Here is a 10,853-nt window from a genome sequence, read left to right as displayed (position 1 = left end):
CTACGCATCAAAACCACAATGATAGTTTGTCAAGTTGGTGTTGTTTTAACCTTCGCAAGGACCAGGCGTAGCCACACTCAGTTCAACTAAAGTGAGAGAGACAGACACCCGCCAGTCACCTTTAAGCAACGAGTGCTCGCAACGGTGAAACCAGTCTCGCGTAAGCGTACGCGTAATGTCGGTCCGGGCCACTTCATCTCACAATACCGCTGAACCAAAGTATGACATGCTGGTAAGCAGTATGACTTATATCGCCCACAACTCACTTGTGTTCTACTCGTGCATAGCATCAACGCATAAAACCAGGCTCGGATGCCACTGTTGGGGAACGTAGTAATTTCAAAAAAAATCCTACGCACACACAAGATCATGGTGATGCATAGCAACGAGAGGGGAGAGTGTTGTCCACGTACCCTCGTAGACCGAAAGCGGAAGCGTTAACACAACGCGGTTGATGTAGTCGTACATCTTCACGATCCGACCGATCAAGTACCGAACGCACGTCACCTCCGAGTTCAGCACACGTTCAGCTCAATGACGTCCCTCGAACTCCGATCCAGCCGAGTGTTGAGGGAGAGTTTCGTCAGCACGACGGCGTGGTGACGATGATGATGTTCTACCGACGCAGGGCTTCGCCTAAGCTCCGCTACGATATTATCAAGGTGTAATATGGTGGAGGGGGGCACCGCACACGGCTAAAAGATCGTTGATCAATTGTGTGTCTAGAGGTGCCCCCCTGCCCCCATATATAAAGGTGCAAGGGGGAGGCCGCCGGCCTAGGAGGTAGAGGCGCGCCAGGAGGAGTCCTACTCCTACCGGGAGTAGGACTCCCCCCTTTCCATGTTGGACTAGGAGTGGAAGGGGGAAGAGGTGGAGGGGAGGAAGGAAGGGGGGCGCCGCCCCCCTCTCCTTATCCTATTCGGACTGGGGGGAAGGGGGGCGCGGCCCTGCCCTAGCCTCCTCTCCTCTCTTCCACCTAGGCCCAATAAGGCCCATTAAGTTACCGGGGGGTTCCGGTAACCTCCCGGTACTCCGGAAAAATCCCGATTTCACCCGGAACACTTCCGATGTCCAAACATAGGCTTCCAATATATCAATCTTTATGTCTCGACCATTTCGAGACTCCTCGTCATGTCCGTGATCACATCCGGGACTCGGAACAACCTTCGGTACATCAAAACATATAAACTCATAATATAACTGTCATCGTAACTTTAAGCGTGCGGACCCTACGGGTTCGAGAACTATGTAGACATGACCGAGACACCTCTCCGGTCAATAACCAATAGCGGAACCTGGATGCTCATATTGGTTCCCACATATTCTACGAAGATCTTTATCGGTCAGACCGCATAACAACATACGTTGTTCCCTTTGTCATCGGTATGTTACTTGCCCGAGATTCGATCGTCGGTATCTCGATACCTAGTTCAATCTCGTTACCGGCAAGTCTCTTTACTCGTTCCGTAATACATCATCCCGCAACTAACTCATTAGTTACAATGCTTGCAAGGCTTATAGTGATGTGCATTACCGAGTGGGCCCAGAGATACCTCTCCGACAATCGGAGTGACAAATCCTAATCTCGAAATATGCCAACCCAACAAGTACCTTTGGAGACACCTGTAGAGCACCTTTATAATCACCCAGTTACGTTGTGACGTTTGGTAGCACACAAAGTGTTCCTCCGGTAAACGGGAGTTGCATAATCTCATAGTCATAGGAACATGTATAAGTCATGAAGAAAGCAATAGCAACATACTAAACGATCGAGTGCTAAGCTAACGGAATGGGTCAAGTCAATCACGTCATTCTCCTAATGAAGTGATCCCGTTAATCAAATGACAACTCATGTCTATGGCTTGGAAACCTAACCATCTTTGATTAACGAGCTAGTCAAGTAGAGGCATACTAGTGACACTCTGTTTGTCTATGTATTCACACATGTATTATGTTTCCGGTTAATACAATTCTAGCATGAATAATAAACATTTATCATGATATAAGCAAATAAATAATACTTTATTATTGCCTCTAGGGCATATTTTCCTTCAACTACCGAACCTCGTAGGTCAACCAGAGTAAGATCCGCACCAGAGTGGGACGGTAATACTGTTCTGGAAGTCATGTTGCTTGACCATGGTGAACCTACGAACTATGAAGAAGCGATGGTGAGCCCAGATTCCGCAAAATGGCTTGAGGCCATGAAATCTGAGATGGGATCCATGTATGAGAACAAAGTGTGGACTTTGGTTGACTTGCCCGATGATCGGCAAGCCATAGAAAATAAATGGATTTTCAAGAGGAAGACGGACGCTGATAGTAGTGTTACTATCTACAAAGCTAGACTTGTCGAAAAAGGTTTTGACAAAGTTCAAGGTGTTGACTACGATGAGATTTTCTCACTCGTAGCGATGCTTGAGTCTGTCCGAATCATGTTAGCAAATTGCCACATTTTATGAAATCTGGCAAATGGATGTCAAAACTACATTCCTTAATGGATTTCTTAAAGAAGAGTTGTATATGATGCAACTAGAAGGTTTTGTCAATCCAAAAGATACTAACAAAGTGAGTGAGCAGCACTGATCCATTTATGGACTGGTGCAAGCATCTCGGAGTTGGAATGTACAGTTTGATGAGTTGATCAAAGCATATAGTTTTATACAGACTTGCGGTGAAGCCTGTATTTACAAGAAAGTGAGTGGGAGCACTACAGCATTTCTGATAAGTATATATGAATGACATATTGTTGATCGGAAATAATGTAGAATTTTCTGGAAAGCATAAAGGAGTTTTTGAAAGGAGTTTTTTAAATAAAGACCTCGGTGAAGCTACTTACATATTGAGCATCATGATCTATAGAGATAGATCAAGACACTTGATAAGTTTTTTCAATGAGTACATACCTTGACAAGATTTTGAAGTAGTTCAAAATGGAACAGTCAAAGAAAGAGTTCTTACCTGTGTTATAAGGTGTGAAATTGAGTAAGACTCAAAGCCCGACCATGGAAGAAGATAGAAAGAGAATGAAAGTCATTCCCTATGCCTCAGCCATAGTTTCTATAAAGTATGCCATGCTGTGTACCAGATCTATTGTATACCCTACACTGAGTTTAGCAAGGGAGTACAATAGTGATCTAGGAGTAGATCACTGGACAGCGGTCAAAATTATCCCTAGTGGAATAAGGATATGTTTCTCGATTATGGAGGTGACAAAAGGTTCGTCGTAAAGGGTTACGTCGATGCAAGTTTTCACATTGATCCAGATGACTCTAAGTCTCAATCTCGATACATGTTGAAAGTGGGTGCAATTAGCTAGAGTAGCTCCGTGCAGAGCATTGTTGACATAGAAATTTGTAAAATACATACGGATCTGAATATGGCAGACCCGTTGACTAAACTTCTCTCACAAGCAAAACATGATCACACCTTAGTACTCTTCGGGTGTTAATCACATGGCGATGTAAACTAAGATTACTGACTCTAGTAAACCCTTTGAGTGTTGGTCACATGGCGATGTGAACTATGGGCGTTAATCACATGGTGATGTGAACTATTGGTGTTAAATCACATGGTGATGTGAACTAGATTATTGACTCTAGTGCAAGTGGGAGACTGAAGGAAATATGCCCTAGAGGCAATAATAAAGTTATTATTTATTTCCTTATTTCATGATAAATGTTTATTATTCATGCTAGAATTGTATTAACCGGAAACTCAGTACATGTGTGAATACATAGACAAACAGAGTGTCACTAGTATGCCTCTACTTGACTAGCTCGTTGAATCAAAGATGCTTAAGTTTTCTAGCCATAGACATGAGTTGTCATTTGATTAACGGGATCACATCATTAGAGAATGATGTGATTGACTTGACCCGTTCCGTTAGCTTAGTACTTGATCGTTTAGTATGTTGCTATTGCTTTCTTCATGACTTATACATGTTCATATGACTATGAGATTATGCAACTCCCAAATACCGGAGGAACACTTTGTGTGCTACCCAACGTCACAACGTAACTGAGTGATTATAAAGGTGCTCTACAGGTGTCTCCGATGTTACTTGTTGAGTTGGCATAGATCGAGATTAGGATTTGTCACTCTGATTGTCGGAGAGGTATCTCTGCGCCCTCTCGATAATGCACATCACTATAAGCCTTGCAAGCAATGTGACTAATGAGTTAGTTGCGGGATGATGCATTACGGAACGAGTAAAGAGACTTGCCGGTAACGAGATTGAACTAGGTATTGAGATACCGAAGATCGAATCTTGGGCAAGTAACATACCGATGACAAAGGGAACAACGTATGTTGTTATGCGGTTTGACCGATAAAGATCTTCATAGAATATGTAGGAGCCAATATGAGCATCCAGGTTCCGCTATTGGTTATTGACCGGAGACGTGTCTCGGTCATCTCTACATAGTTCTCGAACCCATAGGGTCCGCACGCTTAACGTTCGGTGACGATCGGTATTATGAGTTTATGTGTTTTGATGTACCGAAGGTAGTTCGGAGTCCCGGATGAGATTGGGGACATGACGAGGAGTCTCGAAATGGTCGAGACGTAAAGATCGATATATTAGACGACTATATTCGGACATCGGAAAGGTTCCGAGTGATTCGGGTATTTTTCGGAGTACCGGAGAGTTACGAGAATTCGCCGGGGAGTATATGGGCCTTATTGGGCTTTAGGGGAAAGAGAGATGGGAGGCTACGCGCCCCCAAGGCCTATTCCGAATTTGACTAGGGGGAGGGGCAGCGCCCCCACCTTCCTTCTCTTCTCTTTTCCCTTTCCTTCTCTCCTACTCGTACTACATGGAAGGGGAGGAATCCTACTCCCGGTGGGAGTAGGACTCCTCCAGGGCGCGCCATAGCTAGGCCGGCCCTCCCCCCTCCTCCACTCCTTTATATACGTGGCCAGGGGGCACCCCATAGACACAATAATTGATCATTGATCTCTTAGCCGTGTGCGGTGCCCCCTCCACCATAATCCACCTCGGTCATATCGTAGCGGTGCTTAGGCGAAGCCCTGCATCGGTAACTTCATCAACACCGTCATCACGCTGTTGTGCTGACGAAGCTCTTCCCGGAAGATCTACTGGATCGTGAGTTCGCGGGACGTCACCGAGCTAAACGTGTGCTGAACGCGGAGGTGCCGTACGTTCGGTACTGAGGATCGTTCGATCGTGAAGACGTACGACTACATCAACCGCGTTGTCATAACGCTTCCGCTCACGGTCTACGAGGGTACGTGGACGACACTCTCCCCTCTTGTTGCTATGCATCACCATGATCTTGCATGTGCGTAGGAATTTTTTTGAAATTACTACGTTCCCCAACACCAACATGTGAACAAGCCATTCACCCTCACTCATTGTTGGACGCTCATCAAAGATTGCCCCAAGTTCAAAGATCAATATGCCGCTCAAAAGAAGAATGGATGGCCAGCGGCCGTCGTTGGGCATGAAGATGGATTGAAAAAGCGGCCGAGGGGCAAGACCAACTCAAAGGTAGACGAGAAGTGTGATGTGGCATTTTTCGCCTTGCAAGAAAATTTGTAATGCATGATGACCCAAAAGGAACCAAAGGACGAGAGGAAGAGGCCGTTCAAACGAAGAAGCTAGGGATCGAGGAGGCCGTTCAAACAAAGAAGCTCGAGATCGAGGCCACTAATGCAAACACCAAAGCAAAAGTGGTGGCACTAGTTTTCATGACTGTGGGCTTGAGCAAGATTTCCCCGAAAAGAAGTTGATTCGAGAAAAAGCAAAAGGAGATGCTCGATCAAGATGATTGAGCTACGGCCGCGAGACATGAACTGTGGCCCTTTTTTGTGCGTTGGCAAGTGTGTCGGCCGTTGGCTTTGTTTGCCGACGTGAAACTGTGGGGGTGATCATTTTGTAAGCTGGCATATGTGTCGGCCGCCGCTGTTCTAGCCATCATGAACTATAGCTGCCGGTGTGAACTATGGCCGTGGGGCTTAAATTTCAGTTTCCATTTCCTTTGGAAAGAAGTACAGTTTTCACCCTCAAATCCACTCCAATGTCTCCATAACACCCCAAAGTCAATTTTGGTCTGATTTTGACCCCAAAAATATCAATACCAGTTTAATCTAGCCCTAAGCGGTTTAGTATCACATCAAGAGTGGTTTTGCATCTGGTTTTCGTTTATTTGATGCTGACTTGGCACTGATGTCCATGGCGTCCCGGTCGGCGCTTTCCTTTCATAAATTCCCCAATCTGCGCTCGAACCCAAAATTCCCCATTGATGCTCGCTCGCTCGATCCAGACCTCACGCTCGAATTCAGACCTCATTCTCGAATTGGCTGCAGTCCATGGCGTCGTTCGCGAGCTTCTCGGCAAGCTCCTCCTATTCCAGTGGTACGGCGGCGACGTCGCAGTCGCCGGTGGCATATCAGGAGGGTCCGTTGCAGTACGAGCTAGAGAGGCTGTGTGGATGCGCAGTGAGAAGCAATACGAGCTTCAGCCTCGACGCATTTCTTGAAGCGTGCTGAATCCAGGACGCAGGTACTAGGGAAATCAAAAGTGTGTTCTTGCTGTTCTTGTATGAGCCTCTTTCCTTGGAGAAATTCTATTGTTCGCTGATTGCAATGCGATTTCAGGGTGTGGTCTGTAGGTGAATCGTGACATGATATTGGCGAATGGTCTGAAAAAAGAGAAGATGCAATTGAAGAATCTCGCATCGAGACATGATGTTGGGTACGTAGTTGAGTGGAGACGGGCATGAGGTTGCTTGTGAATGAGATGCAACAGGCATCAGTAGTACTCTGAATTCAGTCCAAGTTCAGACTAGTTATACTGTAATACTAAAACTATAGTAAAAGTTCTGTACAAATGCAGTCAAAACTCAGAGTACTTATACTACACTACTAAAACTGCAGTCAGAATTCAGTCCAAATGCATCTAAATTCAGAGTTAGCAATCAAATTCGGTCAAAAACATTATGCTCTGTTTCTACCAAGACAATCACCACAAGGGCAGTGCAAATTAACCTATTTTCCCAGGAAAGCAACAGGCCGATCATCTGCAAATTAGCAACTTTTAATATCCAACACAACAGAGCTATCACGAACACATGATGGGATCAGGCCTTCGCCCTTGACACCAACATTATCTGATCCCATGTCCAGGAAACATACGTGAAGCCATCGGTTGATTCCGACTGAGACGGATTCCCGACGGCCGACAGCGAGCCTCGGAATACGAGGGACCGCGTGTTTCCTTTGTCCCATGCCAAGGCGAGGTCCAGCGAGACAGACGACGGCGACGACGGCAACGGCGGCAAGGACGGCGACGCAATTGCAGTTGGTGTGGACGGTGGCGCTGCAGTCCTTCCGATTTCGAGCAATTTGAGAAAATGCCACAATTTTCCTAGGACTTTGCTCCTATAGCACACCTTTTCTTTTATTGGAGTAAATAACACATCTTTGATTGATAGTTGGACAAGATACCACAAATTAATTTTTCTCCCTCTTTTTCACGTCTAGACGCACAACACATTTTTGCTAGGACGGATTTACCCTCATGCCGTTTCCACGATCAGCGCATGACCTGTCAAGGAAAAAAAGGAAGAAAAGATTTAAAGCAGCATACACAAAACCAAGCACCTCGCCGCCGCGGCGCCGGTGCCTCCTTTTGGCGCCGCCGACTTGCCGTGCCTCCTTCTCCACACAACCACATCGCCGTTCCTTCCTTCCGGATTCATCCCGCCGTCGTCCGACGCTCCACACGTACGTTGTACAAGCAACGAGCAGCTCCAGCCAACATGTACAACGAGTAACAGTCAGCGTGTACAGTGACCAATAGTCAGCCAACTTGTACAGCTGCACCTGGACGAGGGACACGCTGTAGGGGCACTTCAAGAGGAGGGGCTGGAGCGCGACGTACGGCGCCGCTTCCTGCATAGGAACGGGTGGCTCGCCGGGGAGGAGGCACAGCGAGGCAGCGCCGCACTGCTTTGTCAATCGGTCTCATGTAGATTCATTGTAAGACCCGGAAATGTTGGGAAACGATTGGAATGACCTGAAGGGCAAATCTGTCCTAAATAATATGAAGTGTGGGTCCCGACATGGAAATGATGGGGAAAATTGAGTTTGTGGTGTTTTATCCAGCTATCAATGAAAAGTGTGGTATTTAATTCAATAAAAAGAAAGGTGTGCTATAGGAGCAAAGTCCCAGGAAAAGTGTGGCATTTCCTCAAATTGCCCTCCGATTTCTTCTCTGCACTACGAAGACGGATAGCTGGCCACTTATTTTCAGCGACCTGTTGCCACATAAGCACGCCGAGTGAATTTAAGGGTGAAAATTATACTTCTTTCTTTCCTTTGCAAACTATACTTCTTTCTTTCCTTCCTTTGTAAATATTTCAAAGCGGGCGGACGAAATGTGTTAGCCGATTAGGTGCACGGCTAACGCAAATGTAAACGGCCTGACGACGCATGTTTGTCCGACTCAAACGGAGAGAATCAGGACCAAACGGACTGTTTAGGTCGCGCGTTGGAGTTGGCCCTAACCACTAATTAAACAATTTCCGTCGACGGTTTTTCTTTCTTTCTTAGAGATAATTTGGGCTGCTTATGGGCCGCGTAGCCCGTCTGATGGGGCGTGTTTGGTTGCCCGCATCGAGCCCAACCAGGCCCGCGCAGTGCAGCATCTTTTTGGGCCTCGGTTGTTTGGTTGCTTGCAAACACTGTTCAGCCTGCATAGCACGGTTCTTAAAGCACCCCTAGACCTGGCCCGTTGGGCACGGCCGAATCAGCAGTTTCCCGAGAGCCAGGCCCGAGCGATGCTTTCAGGCGTACGTGGGTGGCTCTCTGGAGACGTGTGTCTCGAGTTAATCCCCCTCTCTCTCTCCCTAATCCTCAATCCCCTCTCTCTCCCTCCATGGCCTGCTTGTTCTTCTCCTCCGCGGCCAGCGCCATCCGCAGCTCGCCGCTGACCCGCTGCATGTCGTGGTCAAAGCGGCCCCTCGGCTTGGCAGCGGCGACGGTGACGACTCTAGCCTCGACCACCCGAAGATGGCAGAGTTGGAGGCGGGCGGAGGCGGCTGGTGCCGCGATGTCGGATGCCAGCGCGGCCGGGGGCGGAACAACCGCCGACCAGCCGGAACAGGCGCCGCCGACAACCACCACCACCGCCTGGCAGCAGCAGGAGGGAGCCGAGCAGTCCCAGCAAGCGGAGGACGAGGACGTGAAGGTGGCCTCGCTGATCCAGCCGCACGAGGTCACGGCGCCGACGCCCGCCGCGAGCAGCAACTGCTTTGTTTCCCCTGCCCGGGGCATCTCGCCGTCCTACTCCTCCTCGTCGGCGGCGTCCGGTCTGGAGGCGGCGGAGTGGCCGGAGCCCATGTACCTCCTCGGCTTGGATGACATCATGGACGCCGGCTTCGTTGTCCCCGACGGACTGGGCATCGACCCGTTCGACCACTACTACCCGGACCCCACCGGCTTCGACCAAGAAGCATGGCCGGCGCAGCATGTGTGTAGGCGGAGGCGACCGACGGGCGTGAAGGGGCGGCTCGGAAGAAGGCCGCAGGCGGCGCGAGGCGCCCGACCCGGCCGGCAGCGGACGCGCGCGAGGCACAGAGGAGCAGAGCGGACGGCAGCGGCCGGGTGCACGGCGGGGCGAGCCGGACGCGGCGCGGCAGGCGGAGACGGTGTAGCTCGGCGTAGCTCGTCTGGATGACCTCCGGCGTGCCGCCCTTGAAGTCTGACACCTTCTACGGCATCATTGGCCCCTCGAAGGCCGGCGCCTTCGCGGCTGCGGTCGCGTCGCTGCTGGTCGTCGTCGGCTGGTTTACGCCCAGGAGCGGCTCCTCGTCTACGTGCTCCTCCCATGCGGCAGCCTTGACGCCCCACCTCTTCCTCCCTCTCCCCGGCGACCTCTCCGGCCAGGCCGAAGCCCATTACACAACCGCGGCGAGCCGGACGCGGCCACTCCGGCACGCTCAAAGTGTTTGACGAAATGTCAAGCCCAATCTGTTGGCTGTTAAGTTTTGTTGTTAACGCTGCTAATCATATGCATGTATGCAACCAAACGCCAGGTGAAAATTGCATCTCGATGACAAGACCCCTAATACAGACAACCAATCAACTGGTCATCTACGTTTTTGACCCTGTTTTTGCTAACCCAGGCCCTGCTCAGCCTGGCTCGTTTTCTTCCTCTGAGCCAGGCCCGGAAGCGAAAGCAACCTCCCGTCGCCCTTGCCTTGCCGGCGCGCGCCGCCCCTCCCGTCGGCGCTGCGGGAAGGAGAAGAGCTCGTTGCTGCTTGCTGCCTCCACCACACGGGAAGGAGAGGAGGCGTCCACCTGCTTGCCATCGTCCAACACCTCCACTGCCACTGTTCGTCTTCCCCGCTGAAATCCTCGATCCAGCCGCCTCAAAGGGGCCGTACGAACGAGTTAAAATCGGGGACAGAATCCAAAATTGGCAGCTGTGAAGCCTCTAAAATTAGGGAGCATAGTGTTAAGGATTGGATAGGATGTCGATCCTTCATGATTGGACTAGTTTCTTGCTGATGAATAAAAGTGCCACACTAAGTGTAGCTTTGAGGTTTCTTTGTAAAAGTTCAGTGTTCCGGCCTCATATTGCCTAGCACAAATTCTCTAAATAAAAAACATGAAACTAAACAAGATATATGGTAACAACATGGATTGTAATTCCAGGCTACACTTATTTTAAGGCAAATAAACTCTGAAACTGGAATTCCTTGCTTGGTCTTCACCAATGGAGATGATGCACAAGGCAACTGAATCTGCTTTTGATGAAGATAATGGTAAAGGTAAGGATGTATCAAGCACGGAAGAGAACGATCCGTGGAATCCTCCATATCCTC

General features: G+C 49.1%; 1 long non-coding RNA gene across 1 annotated transcript; it reads left to right on the top strand.

The window, feature by feature from the left end:
• Window positions 1-5,954: 5,954 nt before the first annotated feature.
• Window positions 5,955-6,865, top strand: LOC120975390 (uncharacterized). Its single transcript, XR_005771158.3, has 2 exons — window positions 5,955-6,526; window positions 6,622-6,865. It is a non-coding gene; the product is annotated as an uncharacterized lncRNA (long non-coding RNA).
• The last annotated feature ends 3,988 nt before the right edge of the window (window positions 6,866-10,853 follow it).

Source organism: Aegilops tauschii, chromosome 3 (assembly GCF_002575655.3).
Source record: "Aegilops tauschii subsp. strangulata cultivar AL8/78 chromosome 3, Aet v6.0, whole genome shotgun sequence".
Classification (NCBI taxonomy): Eukaryota; Viridiplantae; Streptophyta; class Magnoliopsida; order Poales; family Poaceae; genus Aegilops; species Aegilops tauschii.
The sequence above is the reverse complement of the archived record's forward strand: the minus strand, read 5'-3'. Positions and strand labels throughout refer to the sequence as shown.